This window comes from Lissotriton vulgaris, chromosome 6 (assembly GCF_964263255.1).
Source record: "Lissotriton vulgaris chromosome 6, aLisVul1.2, whole genome shotgun sequence".
NCBI lineage: Eukaryota > Metazoa > Chordata > Amphibia > Caudata > Salamandridae > Lissotriton > Lissotriton vulgaris.
Genome location: NC_141694.1, coordinates 1,066,545,771 through 1,066,571,241, shown reverse-complemented (window position 1 = coordinate 1,066,571,241; position 25,471 = coordinate 1,066,545,771).

Genomic DNA, 25,471 nt, shown 5'->3' with positions numbered 1-25,471 from the left:
CCGCTAGGGAACCCATCCTGGCTTTTCCCCGTGAAATGTCCACTCCTGGGCATCCCCGGGGTGCAACCAGGCATCCCTAGCGCTGTTGGGGGCCGTTGTGGAGACTAAGCAAGCTATTGCCCCGAGGCGAGAAATCAGGTCCGAGGAATTATGAGCCCAAAAACCGCCAAGATCTGCAGAGATCAGCCGAGGCGGGAATTGAACCCTGGTCCCGGGCCAGACCTCTGCATCAGGGACTGCCGCTCCAACCAGTGAGCCACACTTCTCCACTATTACTAGGGCTTTTGAGGCAATCTGGAAGTCCTTGTTTCTCGACATAATCACTAATATAAGAAATCCAAGGGATTTTCCTGACATTATCCAATTTTAAACAATCTAGAACTAGGGCTCGGTTCAGGGCTGCTTCTTCCATCGCCCAAATACTATGCCATAACATTAAAGGGGCCGATTTTATACGAAATGACAATGGTGTCACGCCCAATTCACTGTGGCAAATGGTGGCAGCAGTGCTTGTGGGAACTGTCAGAAGTCGCTTCATGAATGTGTGCTCTGCCTTCTGTAGACCCTGTAGGCCATGTTACATGGGCCCCAAACTCCAGCACCATACAAAGTAACGGCACACGTGCGGGCTTTATAAATGTCGATGATTGCTTTGATTGGTCTGTAGCCTAGTTTTTTGGTAAATCTAAAAATGACCTCCACATTTTTGTTAGAGCCCTTGATCTTGGCCTCAACTAGATGTACCCAGGAACTTCTCTGATCGAACAAGATCCCTAAATAGGAAAAGGTCGACATATAAGTCCATTTTTCATTTGTTATGTACATGTCTTTAAAATCTTGGGCAATTTTCCCACCACCATAATCTGCTACATTTGTTTTTAGTCCAAAATCATTCATAAAGCTGTTAAAACAATTTAAAAGCTGCTGCAGCGCCACCCCAGTTCTGGACCACAATACGCAGTCATCCGCGTACAATAGCACTGGTAATGACCTGCGACCCACCAGCAGCGCGTCCACATTCCCCTTCTTGATTTGACTCTCTAAATCGTTTATATATACACAAAATAGAAAGGGAGCCAGGACGCAGCCCTGACGTACTCCACAATCCATCCATAGTGGAACGGTGAGTTCGCCACCTTCCCCATATCGTACTCTCCCCACCACTTCCTTCTGCATGGCCGCCAGGAAGTGCAATGATGGGGGGGTCAATGCCCATGGTCAGCATTTTTTCCCATAGCCTGCCTCTCTGCACCCAGTCAAAGGCAGACGTCAGGTCCATGATTCCAAGATATAAGGATCCAGGCCTGGCTAAGGTGTATTTGACTATGACCAGGTGCAGATTGAGGCACTGTTCAACTGTACCTAGTCTACTCCTGAAACCGTATTGGATGTCAGAGAAACTGACACTTTCCGACACCCAATCCTTCAGTTAGTACGGTATTACACGGCCCATGATCTTGCAGGTACAGTCGATCAGAGATATCGGCCTGTAACATTTGGGGTCCGACCTGTCACCCTTTTTGAAGATGGGGACTATAGTCACTATTCTCCATGATTCAGGTGGGCCCTGGGCGGCATAGCATTAAAAGATATTTGTTAACAAGGGGAGCCACAATGACGTATTGGCCATAAACAAATCCGTGGGGACACCGTCAGGGCCCGACGCTTTGTTCTTTACAGTCTGAGATAGAGCCCAAACTACTTCCTCTATTGACGGTGGTGCAAGGGTTGATGCCCATATTGTAAATCAGTACTAAAATGTGGGTCACTACTGATTTTATAGAGGCCTGAACATTTTTTACCCCGGTGTCGGGCATGATTATGGCATCTATGCTTCCATTGCTGGTGCCGTTAAAATAGTCCTGGTTTACAGTGACCCAGAGTTTAGAGTTCTTCCTCCTGCATGCTACATTAAGTTGCTCCCAGGCATTTTGCCTGATTTCTTTTTTTACGTTTTTCTATTGCCTGCATGTAGTCGAATCATGAATTTTTTTACCTCAGGGGCATTCCGGGGTCTGACTTTTAGGGTCTTAATAAATTATTATGTGAGTATGTACATTGACTGTCAAACCATCTTTTATTTCTCCTAGGACCTTCTCTTTGTTCCTTGGTCAATACCACCTTTATTGTTTCTGATATGGCTTTGAATGATTTTATCATGACCTGGGGATTTAGGCTATCTTCCATGTAAGTTAAGACCTGTGTTAAGTTGGTTTTTATAATCTGGTTTAAAACCAGGTCAGGATCTAGGGTGCATCACTTCCTCAACAACCCCTTATTTTTATAATGGATCAACGGAGACAACCTTTTGGGGGTAGATGGATCATTCAATTGGCTCTCAAACTCCAGAATTTAAGGGTAGTGATCACTAAAGCACTTTTTATATATGAAAAAGTCTCAACTGTGTGTTAAAATAATCAGACAATGCAATAAAATCAATTAAAGTGCCATTGCCTTTCCCAACATAGGATACTAAATTGTGGCCTTCCCCTTCAGTAAGATCAATGGCTAAAAAAAGAGAATATTTTGACAATAATGAATTAAAAATGTCCCTGCAAGGGTTATGATAAAAATGGCAACCCTCATCAGTGACCCCCCCAACTAAACAGCATGCTGAATGTTTGGAGGGGACATAGTTTACAGTTAAAAATCACCTCCCCAAAATACCACGAAGTCCGTATTTATCTCCTCAAAGTGCTTAGAGAGTCCCACTTCCAATTCTTGTGCAATTCCAGTATTTGTGTGATTCAAATTATTATGATTAAAATTCACGACAACCATATTCATATTTTTCCTCGGCAAGATGTTAATTATCTGAAAATGGGGTAAGTCAAGCAATGCTTTTCCTAGTCTGCCATTCAATGTTGTGGAAACCAGAGTTAGTAGGCCCCCTTTATCATGACCACCCAAGGAAACTGTGGCTGGCGTATGGAGGGTATGGAAACCATTTATGTGTGCAATGTCTAACATCCAAGTTTCCTGTAAGCACACAATACTATATTTTCCAACAAAATCAAGCCATTCTTTAGACTTGAGTTTGGTACGTAGACCAGCAACATTTCAGAAAAGGCTACCATGCTTAAGCATATTATTTAAACTGCCATGCCTTCTCTTTGTATATATGTCAGCCATGTATGCTACTGTTGCAGTGGGACCCAGACCGCGGCACTATGATGCGTTACATTGCACTAAAGAAGTGTGTGGAAAGTCAGACTGATTCTGGCTGGGTATCTCTTGCATATTAGGAAAGATTAAATTATCCTGGTGACACCCTTGAGCAGAAAGTGTCACACCTTGCATTTCTTTATTCGCAGATGAAGTACAAATCACTTAACCTATTAATGTGAAAAGGTGATATAATATCCACCCCACATTTCTCAGGCTGAGAGGATATACATTTAAAATTTGATTCATTTACATCAGATGCATCCAGTGCATGAGGGTTAATTAGTCCACCTAGTCTAAAGGAGAAAAGTAGTTAAAAGGTGGGATTGCAAATGCAGGTGGCAATTTAACAGATTGGGGCCCAAACCATTTGTTTGTCTGCGGTTTATAAAAGTACCCTAGTGGTACTGCTTCAATTGGGCCCGAAGCGGTACTGATCCAGTGCAGCCTGTTCATGAGGCAGTTTACTAACGATTTGTCGCTAAAGTTAACAACAATACAGTCGCTGAAATCAATGCTGTGAGCCCACCCATGAAACACGTTCAACATTAATTATACTGTGGTACAAGCCGTCGCTACATTTCCAATTGACGGCTTTTGCCAGCCAATGTCCTGTTTTGTTTTTGAGCTGCCTCAAGTCCTCTTCTTTATTAGTTGGTAATGGGGGAAATTTTTAAGAACAATGACAAATAGAGTTGCTTCTGGAGGGACGTGGAGTGTTCTCTGGGCATTTTTGTGACTGCCAACAGTATTTATATCATGGTTGTTAATGGGCTCCTTTTGTATGGCTGTTACGTGTGTCCTAACAATGCCTGTTGTGGTGATATCTCCTGTTATCGGTACAGATTGTTGTGTGGCAGACTGTGAGACCTGAGAGATATTGCAGGGGGGATTATGTGATGGGGGCCCCCGAGGGAAAGATGCTAGCTACGATGTGTCCGAAGTGAAATTTGTAGAAGTGTTCGAGTTAGTTGTTTGACCAGAGATTTTCTTCAAAACACTGGAGCCAGTTAATATTTTTAAAGACACATCGATACTATTTAATACCCCAACAAGTGGTACGATGATTGACTTAATGATGGCTTCCAGTGTGGAATGTGTGATAAGCGCAGGGTTACAAGTATGATCAGTGTAATTTAAACCCATAGTAGTGACGGTAGGAGTAGCAGTTTCTGAGTTTGGGCCCTTGGAACTCTTCTTTGAAGAGGCGCCATGGATTTACTACGAGTTGACAAGGGCTGCGCATCTCTCTTGGCTATATTGCATGCTTTTGTTTTTTTTTGGGGTGGAGGGGGGAGCATAAGGTATCCGATAACTCCCCCTGTCGATGGTTACTAATGTTAGTAGTGTTAGTAGAGTTGGCTTCATTCTTGAGTTTATTTGGACCAGTAGATGCTGTGGTCCCTGCTCCCGCCTCTTTCCCCTTATTTTCGTCATTGCCATCATCATCAACTAGCTCGGTGACTAGATTAATCTCGGGGCTGTTCACTGTTGGGGTGGTATTTTCTAAGGCTCTCTGAGTCGCCCCCAATCTCTCCTCCACAGATTCAATTTCATTTGATATTGCCCCCATTGCTGTGGTCAGGAAGCTGGTGATAGATGTGGTCAAAGGACGACCCCCTGCAGTAGTCATGGCATTCTTCTGCTTTCCCATCTCCTTACCTTTCTCAAATGTGAGCGGGGAAGATTACCAAGCGGGATGAGCAGAAGATGCCTCCAAATAGGAGTAGTGGCTGTGTAGGCGTGAGGGGCGAGGCTACTACCCAACTAAGCGCTGGTTGCAGAACCTGTAGCAAAGATATGGGCGAGAGCAGACAAAGGGCCTGTTGCTTCTCATGGCCTAATCCACTTTTAGCAGTCCCAGAACATCACTGACCTCAATCCGCAAGAACAAGGGGCTAGATTCATTCATGGAGCAAGACCCCTCATAGGGGCCATATCCGAGTAGCAGTCCAAGCTGTGTGCTCTAGGCGATGAAACAGATCGAGGAGGGGAACAAGTCCTGCCCTCCTTCACACCCCCACAGGAGACTGCACCAGAGTGCTGCGTCCCAGGTGTGCACAGTGCAGAGTGCAGAGGGCAGTGCAGCCACTCCACAAATGTAACAAAGGCCCAAAGCAGCAGGTCCGGACCTCACTCACTAGGCAGCCAGAGGAACTGCAGCCTCGGGGCCTTCAAGGTTGCCACGTCACTAGCAGGGATCCTAGCTTTGGAACATCATCCATGGACAAAGGTTGCCCCTGGGGGCCCGCAGCATCATGCAGGGAGGCCCCTCAGGGTCCCAGCAGCATGTAGACCCGGCAGCGGAGAACTGCAAGAGAGTGTTGCAGCCGCAAAGGTCCTTCCGGTGGTATCACAAGATGGTGCCTCATTCTTCGCCCTGACTGGGCGCTGCAAACACAATTCCATAAATTGGCAGTCACAGGTCGCTGGCCGCTCACCACAAGAGTCCTCCACCACAGGCAGTACGGGGGGCTCCAGACCAGAGCGGGATGACCCAGGGGAGGCACATGCTCACCCTTCGACCAGAATCTGTGTTGCAAGTTGGCGGCCGCTAAGAACTGGACACTAAAATTTCAAATACATACTACATAGCATTTGGTATGCAGTCCTTGAAAACCAGACCCATTACCATCAAAGGGAAGGTGATCTCTAGGGTGGCTGCCTTCCCATATTCGGGGGTTACATTTGACCCACAGAATAAATGGACGCCTTGCCTGATAATCGCTATAAGCGATTCAGCCAAGCATGTGGAACCACGCATGTCAGGTAACATTGCAGGTAACACACACACCAGTGGAGCATTGGTTGAGTGGCAGTCCACTCCAACCACTGATTCTGTATATTTCTTTTTTCCTCACTATGGTTGAGTATTTTTGTGATATGAGCAATACTACTCATATTTCACCCTGGCCCTGAAAAAAGCTGCCACACCGCTATGGAGGGTATGAGGCTGAAACATGTCGACCTCAACGCCGTTTCATCATCTTGCTTCAACATTCTTCGCATGCTCAAAAAAACATTTCGCTGGATCCCCACCGAAACTAGGAAAACGGTCACCCACGCACTGGTTACAAGCCGCCTGGACTACGGAAACACCCTATACGCCGGTACCACCGCAAAACTTCAGAAGAAACTCCAACGCATCCAGAACGCATCAGCCAGACTCATACTAGACATCCCGCATAAAGACCACATTTCTAGTCACCTGAAAAACCTCCACTGGCTCCCCGTCAATAAGAGGATAACATTCCGCCTCCTAACCCATGCACACAAAGCACTTTACGAACTTGGACCCGAATGCCTCAACACACGACTTTCCTTCTACACCCCCTCCCGCCAGCTACGCTCCACCAACCAAGCCCTTGCTGCTGTACCTCGCATCAACAAAACCACCATGGGAGGAAGATCCTTCTCCTACCTGGCAGCTAAAACCTGGAACTCACTTCCCATTCACCTTCGCCTCACTCAGAACCACCTAGCATTCAGAAAGCAACTTAAAACCTGGATATTCGACAAGTAATTCCCCACCCTTCTTCAAGCGCCTTGAGACCCTCTGGGTATGTAGCGTGCTATATAAATTATTTGACTTGACTTGACTTGACCACTGCTCTATGACGGATTGAATACCCTCTTATCATAGTACTGCTTGAACCCTGACCTTCGGACACCCCCATAAAGTGTCTGCTATACTGTTGAGTTAGTTTAACTCACACACACTTCTTTTCTTTTCTGTTACTCACCACACCATGCTCATCTACCGATTTTAGGATACCTCTCTCTAACATTGAACACCACCCTGAGCTCCTGCCTCTCAGAGAGGGGCATGTAGCCAACATTACGACTAGGTTTGCAATGCAAGGAAGTTACCCTATGATGAAGCATGCCACCTATGGGGGTGAGGGAAACCATCCTGTAAAAAGGATACTCCAGTACTCCTCCACAAGCATCCAGACCCAGGGGCCTATTTGCAGTTTTTAGTTTTGATAAAGGGGATTCATCCCCTGTTGGTCTTTAAATCTCCTCAGGCCCTCTTTTTGTGTTTGAGTATTTATGTACTCCCACTGCTGTTATCTCAGGCTAGTCTGATGTCATCAAAGGCAGCAAAAAAGTCAATCTCTGTGCCATGAGCCAGAAGAAACTTGAAATGGGCTGGATCTAGGGCTTCTGTCTCTCCAGGAAATGATTCAGTTGATTGTTACCTTCTTTTTTCAAGGCTTTTGGCTTGTAGGGTGAGAAGAAAAATGTGACAGTAGGTTTTAAGTCCACCAGAATTGTCTTTTTCTACAAGGGTATGAGGTGGCTTTACGAGACAAATGGGAATCAGTTGCGGCTGGCATGGCTCACGGGTGGGTGGTGCGGGGGATCCCGTAGGGAGGTCGTGCAGGGGGGTTACAAAAATTAAACTTCCCTTTCCGCCGGGTGGGTCCTGCGTCTTCACTGCTCCTGCTCTCCTGCTATCCTGCCTCTGGCAGGAACATGAAGCAGGCGCCAGGCTCCCTTCCCTAGGTCAATCTCAACGCTGCAAGTTGCATTGCAATTGGTCGGGGCGCCCCTCAGCTAGCTGCTTATGGAGAGGCCATCTTCTCCATACAGGCTGCAATGCAGCCTATATGGAGAAGAGCAGAGTGCGCATGACTGGTTTGGGCGGGCCCAGGGGGCGCCCAAACAGTCTTCACGCACTCAGGAGTGGGCAGGCACACTAGTCCTCCCCTGCTCTTGTTGCAGACCAGCAAGCCCACCTTCCTGCCCAGAACCAAACATACAATGGTAATAACTGGAAGAAATTGTAATAACTGTGAGAAAGCAGTGGGGCGAAGCTCCTCTGCCCTAGTGGAGGAGCCGCCCCTGATGGGAATGCATGCAGTCGAAAATGAAGCAATTGAGGTTGAGGGAGAAGTTCAGTATCAAAATATGGGAGACTTTATTAGATGAGCCAGGAGCAAGGATCGTGGGGAAACCAAATTTAATGGAGGTAAATTCTTGATCATATCCACTAAAGAGAGTGGATAGGAGGAAACGTTGGAGTCAAGGAAGAGATTAGTGAGAGAGGATCAGTGATGAAGCAAGGGGAGAAGGGTTGGGTATATGTTTTCAGGTTTGAAATAAAAGAAGAGGGAAAGCACTTTGCAGCGAAGGGGAAGTAGTTCATTTTTTACAGCTATGGCCACTAGAATTGTGTGATAAAAAAAGATGAATTTGAGAGTATTAGGAGATTAGCACTGTTTGTAACAAAGGCTATGTAGCACAAAATATAGCTTTTTATAGACTGACTCTTCACTCAGGCAGATATATTGCTTTAGCTGTCAAATCACATGTTACATCCAGACACATTCGTGCCTTTAACAGTCTGATTTCATACTGCCTAGACTGGGGCAGAAGTGCATGATCTTTAAAAATGGATACGTTCATATGAAGAATGACATCCATGGCCATTTGTCAGAAGCGGAAAGGTAGGGGATTATTTTATGCCATGGCTACCAATATTCTGGACCATCACTAAAAGGTAGTGGCATTGGTTGACGGAGAGCTGGTGTCAGAGTCGTATCAATAGCTAGGAGAATGGTACAGTGAACATATGTGATGCACTGGCAAACTACCAGTTACAATAACAATATTTGCTGCATAGTGGTTGACAACGAGCACATGACAGAAGTTTTTGTATGCTCAGATGGGGAATTTGTCTGAGCATACAACGGCTATTCCTGCAATGCACCATGACTACACAACGTACATTCATATCTCCAGGTATTCCAAAGGCAGCATGAGGGTGTATAATAGCCGGGCAGGCTATAGTGGGTGATTGCATATATGGGTCAGATATTGCCAATATATGCCCAGGGAATACGGCTATAAATTGTGAAGTATTTTCCCAACCCTTAAACTCTACCTGTAATGCCTTCAATGTTCATTTGAATTTTAGAAGGTTTGAAGAGATCGGGCTAAATATACAGAGGGAACCTAAGCCCATAGTCAAAAAGCAGCAATATACATGCGCCTCGTGGGTGTTTTTTTCACTTTATTTCAATAATATAACATTGCCACCTCCATGCTCAGGGTCAGAGTCAAGTAACAGGGTTCACTTTGGCAAGCATCCACAGGAATGACGATCTACATTGTCTACACTCCACAAATTACAAAAAGACAATGCTTGCATTTATATTGTATTCATCTGATGTGACTCTAATTGAGGCAAACTTTAATGGTTAGATTTGCGGTGTCTTCATTCATTACCCAGAATGGTACATGCCCTCTCAAAGAAGAGAAGATGCTTATGCTTCTATGCGAGATGGTACTCCTGGTTTCAATCGGGGAGTTAAAAACCTGAGGAGGACGGGATTGATGAATGGAGATATAGGGAGGACACCTTGTTGAGAAGCAACTTACTGTGAAGGAGAATAAGGGAAGTCACAAGAGGGTGGACTGATGCCCGCCTCGTGGTAGAGCCAAATGCAGACTTCTGAGAAGGAAAGAAGTGAAGAAGATTACAGAGAAGAAGCAGGGATGCAGAAAGGGAGGGGAGTGATGAATGTTGCAGGAAATGGGGTTGGGGGTTAAGGTAAAGTAAAATTGAGAGTGGAAAGTCCTTTTATTCCATTTATTACCCGGTTAGGACACACACCACCCACTCTATGTCCTCTTGATCTCACATTTTGGTATTTTGGGTGGGAACTTCAGGGAAAACGGATTTCCCATATTTTGAAAGCCCTTGAGGAAATTAGACATTTGTGGTTTGTCTCCAGAGTACTTGCACGGAGATTCTACTTTATTTTATCTTACAGTTCATGAAGTTTCAGAGACAATGGAAAACAGCAAGATTCCTTAATGCAGCTAAATCTATTAGGCATCTTCCACAACCTGTTTCTGAATTCACCGGTGGTGTCATCTGTTCAGTACTACAATAGGCTTTCAACTGAGTTTCAGACATCATGATCCCCTGTTTGTCTCTCATTTAGTGCTGCTGGGTATGTGTTTACCACAGCCCCTCCTGTCCACTGTCAACAAAGAGCCCCACATTGCCTGCCTCTCTCAAAGCTGAAGAGATCCTATATACCCTACTGGAGAGTCCTATAGGACTGCAGAGTCTCCAAAGGGTCTATAAATTGGGGCACAGGTAAAAAAAAAGAGAAATGAAGGAGTGGAGTGGAGTGGAGTGGAATGGGGTGGAGTGGAGGGGAGAATTCAAGGCGGCAGGAAGGGAGGAGAGAAGAAGAGTTTGATGTTGGATTTAGGAGATGAGTGGGCTCCAAAGTCTTACATCTCTGGCCTCTGAAAGGGCTCTTGGTTGAGACAAGCAGCTAGCCCCTCATAGTGGTCGCCACTCATTGTGTTCATCTGATCTGAAAAGGCAGTTCCTCTAAGAGCTGAACATAAATGCTTCCCCATTGTTGAGACTATCATTTAGTTGTCTTGGTGCATTGGGTCACATCCCAGGAAATAAGAATAATTTGGTAATGACAAGGTTCACAGACTTGCCATTAATTTTAACCAGGCGCACAGGAGTGATGAGTTGGAAGAGCCTTGAAGGTTCGGACTTGCATAATTGAAAAAAGAGCCTGCCACATGGGCGAAATATGAGAGTATAGCACTTAAGCGGGAGTAGAGGCAAGGTCTACAACAGCATCCAATAGCACAGAACTGGGACATGATCATTAAATACTGTCCAGTTATAGATTGGTCTGGACAGTTGATTCTGCTTCTGTTTACAGGGGAGGATTCACCTTGATGAATATATGGAAGTCTGAGTTGGAGACACATTGAACCATAGGGATTGTGTAATTCCCCTTCACCACCCCCCCAATGCATACATACAATTTGTCAATTTAAAGAGATGATACAGTTTTGATACTGTTGGTTTATATGATACCTGAATGTGCCTGTTGCTTTCACTCCAAAGGTTATGGTCGGTGGATGTGCTGCATTTGCTGGCCTGGTAATGAAATGCACCGAGGAAAATTGATCATTATTCCAGATCACTTTGTCACAGGGATATGGTCGGAAACTAAAAATATATACATTAAAATGGATACCTATCTTTGAACCTGCATATTTGATACACCATAAGCCAAGGGCTGGAATCTCACGTGTATTAAGAACTTGACATTACACCGTTTTACGTTTGTTACAATAATAAAAATTGTTCCACCCAAAAAAAGATTAGTTGCCTTGGTGTTTTACAAGTGATTGTCATCTCTTTATAATTGTCTTATACAAGAGTGTGTGCTGGCCAATTCGGGGGAGGGGAGGGTTGGGTGCGATCTAATCCCGTGCAGTGAATCAATAATTTTTCGGACATACATTGTACTCCAGGACATGTACCTCTTACCATTATAAATGACATAGAGCTTAAAGGGTTGAAATATTGTGGCCTGAACTCCTCGCTTCAAACCCGGTACAAGCTAGACAGGCAGGCAGGAAGACAGACAGACAGACAGACAGACACAGGCAGACAGACAGACAGACAGACAGACAGACAGACAGACAGACAGATTCGAATGCAAGCTATAGTGAATTTGGTTTTGTTGGCAGTCTGGTGCATTGGAATAAGTCGTGGCAAAATAAAGGGCACTTAAGGAAAAAAGTGAAGCATAATTCTAGGGGTGTATGCTGATTGCCGTCACATGTACCATATGGTGGACAAATATGCATTTTTTCAGTTTTTCTATATTTTTGCTGATTTGCAAACCGTGTACATCTAGGTTGCACAGAGGCAGCCCCGGCAGCAAGAGTGCGGTGTTAAAAAATGTAATCATGCTACTTGGATAGCTTATTGCACTCGTGTTGGCCAAAGGCCTTTATTATCTGAACAAAAACTCTGTAAGCCAATCAGAGATGGAGGAAGGAAGAAAGGGTTCTGACGGGGCGAGGTGGGAGGAAGGGCGGCGAATATAAATATATTTGTAAATAGACATGGAAGTGTGAATGGGGTCGAGCCTAGAAGTAAAACACAACCCAAAACTGGTCAACGTGATGCTGCAGTGGCGTCCTGAACTCCCAGTCCCCAAAGGGAACGGGTGATTAATGCTGAAACCAAATGCATACCCCCCGTACCTGACCCTAATCTCATCAAATCCTGCTGCCACCATCTGCTGTTTTTAATTCCTCAGCAATATTTGTGCTCGCCGCCCCCCTCCGCCCCCACCACCGCCACCTCTACAAAGAGAGGGAGAAAAATGCCCCCTCTTTATGAATGGTGTGATCTGGTTGTGCGAGCTGAACACTGGCCAGGAGGCATCTGTTGCTTATAGTCCTCGGAGCATCTGCTGCTATTTCTCACTTTTCCCAGCATGCTGTGAGATATGGTTTCTCCCAAAGGTGGCCTTTGTGCGCGCATTGTCAATTCCATCATTGTCTCTGACAGCCCGTTCCCACGATGCGGGGGCAGTTACTTGCCACACTGCCGAACCTGCCTGCTGCCTGTCGGTAATCTAAGAAATAATGCGATTGCGTTATGTGCCTAATGCTTTCTTAAGCATCGGCTAGAGGGCTTCCAGTGTAAGAGATACACTCAAAATCTATTTATGTGTTCTCTCTCTCACACACGCACACACTTTCGCTCATATTTATTTGCTTTAGACCCTTTCCTCCACCTCATTTAAGAATCTCCGGGTCTCACGCCCGTGCGCTTCCTCTATCGTCCTTTCTTTCTTCATTTGTCCCGCTCTCTCTTCCACTTTAACCACTCCCCTCCTATTTTTTTTCCTTCTTTCCCTCTGTGGCTCTTTTCACCCACTGCCTGAATCTGCCACCTCCCTATTTTTCCTTCTCTTAGTCTATCATCTTTCTTTGTTTCTTTGTTTATTTATTTGTTTACTTTTTCTTTTTTCCTTCTTTCTTTCTTTCATTCTTACTTTCTTTCTTTCTTTCTTTCTTTCTTTCTTTCTTTCTTTCTTTCTTTCTTTCTTTCTTTCTTTCTTTCTTTCTTCATTTCTTTCTTTCCTTTTCCCCACACAGGGGTTTATTTAATACTCTACGCCGTTTATTCTCCTACTGCCCCCTCTCCTCGTCATCTCTATACCACCTATTACGTTGACTGGAGTTATTAATTACTGAAAAAATAAGTGGCGAGATGCATTTCTCCTCTCAAACATCCCACCCAGTGCCAATGAGAGGACGCAGAATTGATTCGTTGTTTATCAACTGGTTCTTGTCACGACTGTCGAGCGCCGTCCCAGTAGTTTATGTGTGTGTGAATGTGTGAGTGATGTTCACACCCTCTGCTAGTGGCGTACAGGGGGAGGCGGCTCCTGGGCACCCTGTAGGCGTCCCAAGCTGTCATCAGTCCTTGTCCCCGTGTCAGCCGGTTCAGTACTCTTCGTTGAAGCCCCGGGGCTGAGAGAGGCTTGCAGGCTGCAGAGGCCAAGTCCCCAGAGAGCCAGGGTGGGCCCCAGCCGCTACAGCTCCCCCATCACGGATCTCCGAGAAGAAGCAACATATGAAGCAAACAAAACACATGTATTGACCTTGCAGCCAGTAGGGTCTTGTGGGTGCAATGGGCACTAACGCTAGCAAGGGCAATGCAGCCCCCTCTAGCCTTAGATGGGATAGGAGTTAAAAAGCAGTCATAGCGGTATGGGGTGCAGTGGGCCACATACTCCTTTGAGCCTTTTGTCACTGCATCTCCTGCACTGATGATTGAAGCGTTCCTGTCTGCAGCTCAGCGCCCCCGCCCCCTAAACTGTTAGTGAAGCTTGGGGCCCAATTAGCTCAAAAAGGATCAAATTAACCCTGATTGAATTATTTTTGAACTGGCAGGAAATTGCGGATATAAGATTTTCTCAAATTTTACATATTTAATATTAGCCTCAGCCAGCAAGCTTTGTTTCGTGCATGCCAATGTAATTGTTCGTGGCTAGAGCCTCATACTCTCATTAGAGTTGGGGCTTAGCATGAACGTCAATTCACCAAATTGCCAGGGGTAATGGAATCCCTCCTGACCCAATGACATCATAGGAAGTGACATCATATGATCTCCCAGAAAATCATTTCACATGACCTTAATCCTGAAGACAACACAATAATAGACATTGCTGACATTAAAAACTCTCTTATGCAAACAATTATTAACATAGCTCCTTTACTATTCTCCATTTATTTTAGTGATTTACCAGGGCGCTTCTCCCACATTAAAAATTATCTACCAAAATTATCTCAAATTGACATACACTGTTTAATGTATGCTGATGATATTGTGATATTTGACCAAACACCAATAGGCTTGCAAAGAAACTTGAATGAACTAAATCAATATGTACCTGAACATTTTCTGGTGCCAAATATTTCTAAAACAAAAGCTCTCTCTTTTAGTGGCAGAAGGAATGCTCTATCTTATGTCTGGTCATTAGGAGGTAAACCAATAGAGACAGTAAAAGAGTATGTCTATCTGGGCCGCATCTTTACGTATAATCTACAAAATGCAGCCCACCTCCAACATTTAAGCCAGAAGGCAGACTCCCATGTTGGAGCCTAAAACATCTATATCGCTCTACAGGAAACAGACATTTTATACCGATGCTGGAAGTCTATGGTATGAAAATTCCACCAATTCTATCATACGCCAGTTCGGCGTATGATAGAATTCGGTGCCAGTTCAAGTTCTCATTCGGTGCCAGTTCAAGTTCTTCGCCTTGAGTTATCCTTAGTGGGAATTTTTGCCCGAGTAATCTCTAACATCATAAGGTGGGCGTAAAATCTCCTACATGCAGAACCAAATACATTAAGACACTTATTAAAATTGGAAACTTTTAGAGAGGAAACATCTGGGTATACTTTTAATAGGAATTTGAAAAAAGCTCTTGAGATTTCACAGTGCACGGTAGCACTGTTACAGGAGTGGTTGCGAGTGCACCTGAAGCTCTTTTTAAAACATCTGGTTCCTAGAATCAGTTATGAAAATGACAAAGAATATTGCAGCCAGCTAAAACATTACAAATTGTTCGCAGAAAATATAGAATTTAAAACACAAGCTCCGTATCTAGGATTTCAATTAGAACATGGGGTAAGGCGCTGTATCCTACTCTTACGTATGGGCATACTCCCGTTAGCACCAGTCTTAGCTAGTTTGAACGGTACAAATAACCCTAAAGGCATATGTGAATTATGCCATGGTGGAGGACAAGATTTGCTCCACGTTTTTTATTAATTTGTCCAAATCCAAGTATGGTAGAGGCTCGACGACGATATATAACTCCAATTCAATTAAAGTATAATGCTATTTTCTCAAATGAATTAATCTCGCTGTGTAATTTTCTAGTTGATGAATTTGTATTTCATAACCTGTTTAAGTTTTTAAAAAGTTTTTTAAAGCTGTTTTAAAGGTAAAATGCATAATTTTAATATACTTATACAATCAAACGCTCTATAAGCAGTCCGCAACATATCGTCATTTTGCAATCTTAGAAAGAGTTTTAAAAATGTTAGCTAAATTCACTAACAATAATTTTACCTTGTATTTGTTGATCTCAGTTGAGGTCTGCATGAAATCAAATAAAAATTGAACTTGAAACATATCGTATTATTTATCATAATTAATGCTTTTTCGCTATGATTACTTGTAATGCATTACCACCCATTCTAAGCACAGAGGTGGAGATTTTATTCAAACATATTTTACATGTTTTACAGTAATGCAAAATTTGAAACATGTTGTTTATATATTTTACGTGATATCTAAATGTAATCATAAGAGTACATTCCACTGTTAAATGCATTTGTTTATTGAATTCAAGTTTAAAGTTCCAGGTCCCAGTGGGAGATAAAGAATGTGAATTGTGCTCACTAAGGCAACTTTTACTTTCTGTACTTGCCATTGCCTTTACAAACATTGAAGCCAAATGCAGTGCCAAGGGTCACAAAGGGCAAGCCAGGAGTCTCAGATGTTTTCCAGATTTTGTGATTTCTCCACATCAGGTCTTGGGGCGTTTTCTGTCATGTGTGCTAGGCCGAGCCACACAAGTGGGATACCATTTTTATCGGGAGATGGATGGAAGTGCTTGGTAGGAGGATATTTGTGAATCTCCCCCACATTCTGGATTTTTCTGTCACTGAAATGTAGGGGAAAAGTGTGTGTTTTTGTCTTTGTTTCAGATTTGAAGGGCACGGTGGGTAACATCATGTTGTGAGATCCATGTAACCCAGACCACCCCGAATTCCAGTGAGTATCTCATTTTCAGAACTGCATGTGTTTGGTTGGTTTCACTAGGTGCCAGACAAGTTTGGGCTCAAATTCTGCAGTTTCCCATTGTATAAAATGAGGATCAATTTTGATTGGTGAAATGGGATGTCTCCATGTCTCATTTTGGGGTGTTTTGTATCACAGGTGCTAGTCCCAGCCATACAAATGTGGTACAATTGTTATCAGGACAAGTTTAGAAATACTAGCTGGTATGAGGTTCGTGGATCCCAATAGGTTCAGGCAGGGCTTTAAGTGGGCCGGGTCTCAAGGGGTCTGAGCACCAGCAGTTTTTTAAAGGGGGCCTCGAAACGGGTCACTATCGGGCTCTGTTTTGAGCCCTGGCACAGGTGGTCAGTTTTTTTTTCGGACTGAAGTGACAGCAGTTTGCTGTCACTCCAGTCCGGAAAAAAGTGCCAGGGCGCAAAACAGCCCGATAGAGACCCGTTTCGAGATAGCAGGCACATCGATGTGCGCTGCCCACACAAGTAACGGCATGACCTCATGCCAGGTGAGCGTTGTTGGGGAAGGGAAATCCTTTAAAGAGTATTTTTCTTTCTGGATTTCCCTTCTCTTTCTTAAATGCAAGGGCAGCAACATTGTGGTAGGGTCACCAGGGCTTTAATTGGAAGCTTTTTCAATATTATATGAAACAAGCCATAGTTGCAGCTTATTTATCGTATGCAACTAATAACCATTGACAAAGCCAATAGTCCTTACTTGTTGTAGGTATGATGTTATTTGTATCACATATCTGGATGCAATGACAGAAACAGCTAAATACAAGTTGGGTGGCACACTATGCTAAACACAGATTGTTAGCGTGTTTTAAAGCCACTCCCCTAATTACACTGGCTACACCCCATTTAGAGACCCCCCCAGTTTTTTCATCCCACTTAAAGCCCTGGGTTCAGGAACTATGTCTGACAGAAATGTGAAGAGAATGTGTGTTATTTAGTCAAAGGTGGCAATTTTCAAGCCCTTATGGGTAAGTAAACTTCATGGGAACCACACAAGTCAGAACACCCTGGACTGCCCTGTGTGTCAAGTTTTCAGAAATGTCTAGGGTTGTAGTTTTTCCCGGGTGGCAACAGAACATAGGTCCAAGTTCCACAGCTACCTGCATTTCCAAACCAGGTCATTTTTCACTCATATTTTTTAATTTCTCCACATCAAGACTAGGGACATTTTGTGCTGCATGGCCTAGGCCCCACTGCACAAGCTGGGTACCATTTCTACCAGGAGGGATGTGGAAACATTTGGGGATCTCCACAGAATCTGGAACATTCTCTCACAGAAATTTGAGGGAAAGGAATTGTTTGCCTAAGTTTGTGATTTGAAAGACTTATGGTAGGAAACCTTCAAGGGAGCGATACAAGTCATATCACCCTGGATTCACCTGGGTGTCTAGTTTTCAGTAATGTTTGGGTTTGGTAGGTTTCTCTGTGTGGCCCAAAATCCACACATACCCACTTCACTAAAAAAAGGTTGGTTTTGAGTGGAAAAATGTGATCTGCTCATGTTGAGTTTATGGGCTTTTCTTGTTGTTGGTTGTAGGAGGGATGAGCGGAAGAAGAAGGAGGGAGGCTGAATGTGTTTAATCTTGCCGGATTATTATTGAGTATAGTCAATGATGCTCTTAACAAGGCTAGTGATTTTCTGCTTGGAACCTTCAGTTTATCCTTCTTCTTTCCTTTAGGTTGTTGTCTTCTTCTTCCAGGAGGGGGGTTACTCCGGAGGTTCTGGAAAAAGAAGAGGTGGTGGTAAGCATGAAGGCTATGTAGGGTATTTTCAAGATAGAATCCTTCACCATACCCAAGTGGAATTTGAGAGATGATAAAGAAAAACGGGGTGTCAGGGTAGGTATTCTCACCAATTCTGACTTTATAAATATAAACCCTTGGCTTCAAGACCAAGAGGAGGTGTGAGGGAAATTATAGAGTTTCAAAAAGAAGGAACAAAAAATGTGATTCTACCACTTGCCCCTATCTCACCCTTGCTCTTGGTGTTCTAACCCAGGTGATATGCATTTGATTATTTTCAACAGACCAGCTTGTACTGGGTTAAGAGGATCTTAGGGTACACCTATTTGGCCTATGTTTTAACCGACTACGTTCATCTGGATTCCTGATTTCCCTTATAACCCAGCTGTTCTCTTTCTTTTGGGTGTCCCACCCCACCCCCTCAGGGCACGTACTGTAACTACTGTGTTCTTTTAGTCACACAAACAAAAAAATGCCAAAACCAACAACAGAAAAAAGAGGACCCCTGCCTCTAGGTAACCCAACCCTTCCCTTCAATTCACTTCCCTGTTTTGTGTACGTACAGCGGATGCTGCAACTCTCCTGAGTTGCGGCGGCATATAGGCGTTCTCCGCGGGTGTCCACCACTCTTCACTCCAGCTCTTGCGTCTTCTTTGTCTTCATTCCTTTTTGGTACGCTCCCTCAGTCTGTCCCTCTTCAGCGTCTGACCGCATCTTTCTGAGCTCGGTGTTTCTGGCGTCTTTCAAGTTCCTCGGGCTCCAACCTTCACCTTCTTCTCTCTCACCTTGTGGTAGGGTGGTGTCCTTTTCACCCAGGTCTGGGCTTTCTAATTGGTTCCCCATCTGGGAAGGTTTTTTAACCCCTTGCATGCTGATGACGGCCGGGAGCCGTCATGGCACACAGTGCTCGTGTGCTGATGACGGCTCCCGGCCGTCATGACCGCACCCACAATCGGAATGTGCCGCACAGGCGCAGAATCGCGGCAGCAAGCAAGGGGTTAAAGTCCTGGGTAGAGCAAGGAAAGTCTGTTTTGAATTTTTTTGCCCTTTCTTTGTTTTCTTTCCAGGTGCGGCATTGCAGGCTATCACAGGAGGGGCATGGTAACTGCGGAAAAGAAGGTAAGTCTGTACATTTTTTCTCTGGGGTAGTCTTCTCTTCCTCACATCCCCCTTCCCTAACTTTCTTGCTGGCAAGAAATGATGCTAGGGGATATCTGACAGATAGTCACCAATACCCAGATCGTTTCCTTTCCTATGATAGGTTGTAAATCAGAAGAGTTGCAAGGCTAGAAACCATCATAATATTTTGCCATTGTACCCCTTATTATGTGAGAGCCATTCCAGAGGATCATAATTGGTATACTGGGTAAATTTCCTACCTTCAAGGTAAAATACCTTAGTGATTCAATGACCCACTTGATGGCTAAGGCTTCCTTTTCAACCAATGCATTTCCTGTTGCCAGTGGATATAACTTTTGGCTGATGTAAATAATGGGTCTCTCCTGTCCCTGGGAGTACAACTGGGATAATACTGCGCCTAAACCATTCCCAGAAGCATTAGTTTGTAGGATAAATGGTTTGGTATAATCGGAACTGAGCAGAATGGGTTTTGAAGAAAGGGCCCTCTTTCGGTTTTGGAAAAAATGGAGGGGCATGGAAAAAAGTTGCCAAAGTTATTTTTCTGTCTGTACATTCTTTTTAACAGGTCTGTTAAGGGGGCAGCCACTTGGGAAAAGTTCGGGATAAATCTTCTATAGTATCTTAAGATACCCCAAAAGGCTCTAAGATCTTTTCTGTTTTTTTGGAAAGGTAGTCCTGAGATAGCCACCACTTTCTCTTCTTGGGGTTTAATGTATCCTTCACTCAAAAGGTATCCTAGGTGCTTGACTGATCGGGCAGCGAAGAGGTATTTGGCTGGATTCATGGTTAGGCCGCCTTCCTTTAAAACTTGGAGAACCTTTGATACAAGAGACAAGTATTGTTCCCAAGAGGAACTGTGGAGCATATTCTCAAGAACGTGTGATAATCATCGCAAAAGTAACTGAACGCAACTTCCAACATCGCAGTCTATCGTGGGAAATTAACGCCATGTTAACGAAGCATTTTTTACACAGCGGCACCATGCGATATTCCCTAGATAACGTGTCAACTGACCGCGTCAAAATCAACGCCACGCCGCAAAAATGTGCAACCCAAACGCAAAAAAATCTGCGATGAGGCCAATCACAATACTAAAATCAGTGAAAATCAGCTACAGGCCTGCAATTCACATGCGTCAAGCAGGAAAAATCACCATAAAAGTAGAAATAAAAAACGGACAAACAATTGCCAAACAAAAGCGAAGCACAATGGATGTTGCCGGAGCAAGTTTGGAGGAGAACCAGAACCCCACAAGCCCCCCGGAGGACCTGCCTGGGATCTTGGGGTCAGGGAAGGTCAAGGAGAGGAAGAGTAGGAAGAAGCACTTCAGTCCACAGGAAAACAGGATACTGATAACGGAGGTGGTCGAACACCATCAACAATTGTTCGTCACCTCCACTGTGTCATTGGCAACAACACATGGACTATGGCAGTCCATCGTGGACAAGGTGAATGCAGTCGGAGTGCTGAAGAGGACAATGGAAGAGGTCAAGAGGCGCTGGAATGACGTCAAGCACACAGCCAAGCTGAAACTCGCCAACAACCGGAAGGCAGCAATGCAGACTGGAGGTGGGAGTCCTGCGCCTCAGGAGGAGCTGGACGACATGGAGGAAATGGTGTCCACAGTCATCAGTGGGGAGACAGTGACTGGAGTCGGGGGACCAGACACTGCTCAACATGACCGGACACAACAGCAACAGGGTGAGTAACGACCAGGGACTGGGGGGAACGGGGGGAGATGACCACAATGGCACAAATGCCCAATTGAGCTGAGCACATCTGTGGACAAATCATGCCCCAGACCCCAACTCCCACCAAGGGACCAATGTACCCAAGTATGCAACATCTCAGCACAGTATAAGCACAGAAGGCAAAGGCACAGCGAAAAAAAGGGATAAGGGGCAGTAAAAGAGAGCAAAAGGGGCCACACCCCCGAAATTCAGCACACACACATAACAAGCAGAGCACATCAACACTGACAACAATGTGGCACAAACTGCAACACGTCCATAACAGAACACAGGACACAACTGGTGCCGACTGGGTGTAGACACTGGCCAATCACAAGTGGCATTGCAGGAAAATGTGGGATGACAATGTACAAGTACTAAACACACACACGTCTGTTGTCAAAATGCCCACTGTCCTCCATCAAATTTTCAGCTCCTCCCAAACAGCCACGATGTACACAGTCATGCAGTCTGTATGTAAACATGTACAATGTGACAACAAACATGTGAACACATTGTTGAACTGCATCTCCCCTTCACATAGCAGAGGAACAATCAACACCTCCTGTAGAGCAGCCCGAACCTCTCTCCCCGGATGACGAAGAGGACCACCACAGCTTCAACTCCGACACCCTCCAAGAGTTCATTGACAGCCTCCGCAGCCCACCTCCAGGAGAAGGGCAGCCCAGCGGCAACGAGGAGACCCCACCCCTGCACAGACCACACAGCAGGTAGCACCCATCACCACGGCTGCCTCCCAGGCCCCCATGAAGAACACATGGCCTTCCAACGCCGTGTGTTGGGATGCTAGGAGCAGCTGGCTGAACAAGTGCGGGTGGGCTTTGACCGCATCGCAGACAAACTAGATGCCATACGTGGGTGTCTAAGTCCCATCAGGGACCACTCACAGTCCCTAACGAACACCCACAGTCTGCTCCATGCTCTCCAACGAACTATGGCTGACATCACCAGAGTCCTGACTCAAGGACAAGAATGACTGACTAGTCAGAGTGGCTCCAGTGAGCTCTCCCGGGAGGTGGGAAACATGCGGAGGCTCATGGAGACCACAGAGTGGGCCAATGTGGAAAGAGCGGCTACCATGGCTGCACACCAGCGAGTGGTAGCTATGTTCCTCAATTACCTCAAAACTATCCTCATGGCATTGCTGCCACAAGGCCTGGCGCTGATGCATGCTGCTGCTACCACTACATCCACATCTCTGCCCCCTGAAGTGTCAGTGTCACACAGTGTGGCAGACATTCCACCTCCGGCCCCTGAGGTGTCACTGCCACACAGTGCTGGAGAAAGGCCAGCGCCACCCACACGTGAGGCACATTGAACAGCAGACGATGAAGAGGCGGATGAAAGCGCCATCGTGGTAAGAAGGATGGAGTAGCATTCATCTCCACCATCTGGCCGGTTTGAGCTTGGTTCTGCCCTCTGCATCATCACCTTCCACTGTCCCCAATACACTCTGCGACACTCACCTTGGACCTTGCAATGGACTGCCATATTCTGTTTGATCGCCAATGACACAGCAAACAGACTGCAGACTGAAATCTTCCTCTTCCTTCAGACTTGTCATTCCTAGAAGGACTCTGGCTGGCCCTACACGGGCCAACATTGTAAAGTGGGGTTTGCATGGCCCTGTACTCCAGATGCAACACTCCACTGAATGTGCATTAAACATTCCGAATCACACAGATGTGTCCTGTCTATGGTCTTTCATGTGTGGGACCATTGATGAATGTAGGGTCAGTAAATTCCCCCTATATCCATGTGGCTCATGTTGTTGGAGTTGGGTCACAGGGTGACACATTGCCGAATGTTGTCCAGGTGGCGCCGACGTAACAACAGCAACACACGCATTTGTTACTTCCTTGTCCAGCCCCGTACGAAACACCGCCCAGAGCCCCGGGGTCATTGTTAAAACCCTTACGCTGGACTGGCATACGCCGGGCCAGCCCACTACGCTTATGCTCCAGGGGGGACAACAACGCTTCATGTGCCAGGACTTCTCTGTAGTGATCTGCTGCTCACAGGTCTAGTTGTCAGCATGCTCAGCTTCTGACCTCTCCTCCTAAGGTCTTGCTGTCTCGGAAAGGGGGTAGATCCTTTCAAGGGGTGGCCTCTCACTTATGGAACAGTCGACCTCTTTCTAATAGACATGTACAGGACCTCCTCACCTTTAGGAGGAAATTAAAGACCTGGCTTTTCCAACTGTAGGTTCTGGCCAGCTTTCTGCATTGGAGTGTCTTTCTCAATTAGCTGTTATGTGGTCTTTCTCTTTCAGCGCTGGGACACTCCTGGGAGTAGCAGCGCACTTTATAAATACCATATAACATAACATAACTCCCTCACAGCTGGTTTACACCCACACCACACCCATCCAGCTCACGCGTCATAGCACATGTGACCCTGCCAATAAAAGGGCCAGGCGCACGTGCACAATGCTATTTCCAACCTCTCTCGGGGTAGATCCGTGTGGTGTGCATGTAGGCATGGGGCCCAGGGGCCTGCGACATCACATTCCGCAGGGCTGGAGGTGACAAGATGGCATCCACACCACGATACACAATCATAGAGAGTCCATGGCTAGCGGGGCACAGACTTGGTGGCACCAGTTACACTTCGGCTGGCACAGGCACACCGCCATGGGACGGTGACTTTCAGTGCACTGAGGTAGGGGCACAGTAAGTGCTGATCGGGTGTTCAGCCTGCAATGATGATCGTCCAGGCGGTTTGGGCTGCTCAGATTTTGTGTGCCCTGCTGGACTGCAGTGTAGGCCTGAGCCAGCGGACAGCGGTGGCCTACCGCCATGTGGCGTCGCCTCGTGGATCACAGAGTTAGTGGCACCCCGGAGGCTGAGTGGGTGTGCAGCCTGCAATGATGCCAGTGCAGTATGTCCTCTGCCATGGTGAAATCAAGACCCAAAGACCCAGCACCAAATGTGAGACCTGGTGACCTGCGGAGCGGGGCTGCATGATGTGAAGGGTGCCATGTCCGAGAGCCCTGGGCTTGTGGCTTGCAGCAGCACATGGTGGGCCCTCTTTTCTACACGCCGGTGTCCGAAGGTGAGCAGTGATGTCTGGGTGCGCAGGGGCGGGCATGCACCGCTGGGCGGTGGGAGGGGCTGGGGTCCAGCTGCCGGGTGCGTAGGGGCGGGCATGCACCACTGAGCGGTGGGAAAGGCTGGGGTGCAGCTGCCTGGGTGTGCAGGAGCGGACAGGCGATGATGTTGTGTGAAATTGTATGTACTTTGCCATTCATGTATCTGGACTCTGTTTCAGATGACTGGTCTGTCTCAGATGTGGGACCTGGCGAACTGCACTACATACCGGCACATGGTTGGAGACACACCGGTGGCAGCAGGAGAGCAGTGTGGCCTGGGTGCCAGTGTCGGCACTCTCTCTCCCTGTCCCTCTCTTCTTTTCTCTATCTCTCTCTCCCCCACTCTGTCTGGCTATCTCTCTCTCCCCCACTCTGTCTGTCTATCTCTCTCTCCCTCTCTTTCTCTCTCTCTCCTTCACTGTCTCTCTGTCCCTTGATGTGCGCAGGACACACCTCATCATAATTTTTGTCTTGCAGGCTGTGACCTACGGAATGTCCCGAGGGGTGCCACCATGTGTTTTCATTTCTGTTCTGTGTTTGTTTTAATACATTTTCATTTGTTGCTTCGAAGGTGAATGTGTGATGCTAATTTTTGTGTTGACACATGCATGTAACCATATGTGATTGTGCGACATCAGGCGGATTATTTGGTACATGATTCTGTGTAGTTGGTGTGGCATGTCTTTGTCCGGAGGGGGGGGCGGGGAGGGGGGTACTGGGGGTGGTGGCGGTGGGTGTTGTGGCCCTCTTGGGTGTCCAGGCTGCATGATCAGTAGCTCCATGGCATCTGTTGTTCTTCAGGTGTGGCTCTGGACTGGGCTCCCGTTTGTGGTACAGGCTGTGGTCCAACTTTACACCAGGTCAGAGCAGGTGTTAGTTTTCTGCTGCTAACGCGCCTTATCACATGTTTTACGATGTTATCGCCGATCTGGCTGGTCGTTGAGAATGTTGCGGAGTGGTGTTGCGGATTTATTCTCAGGAACGCCTACTCTGCATCTTATTAGCGATAGTTGCGGGGTCATCTGTGGCGATGTTTTTCACAGCTGCTATCGCAGGTAAACTGGTGCTATGGGTTGTTAGCACCAGCTTGTGAAAGGGGAGATAAATTTATCGCGACTTTGGCTGCGATAAAGTGCTGTTAACTCGGTCATAGCTCCTTGAGCATATGCCCCTATGTATAATTAAATCATCAATATAAGCTGTTGCGAAGGCCTCAAAGGGTTTTAGAACTATATTAATTAGCCTCTGAAAATTGGCAGGCACTCCATGCAGTCTGAACTGAAGCATGGTAAAATTATACAATCCCCCGGGAGTGGAAAAGGCCACTTTTTCTCTGTCCTGTTTTTGTAAGGGTACCTGCCAATCACCCTTGCACAAGTTTAATGTGCTG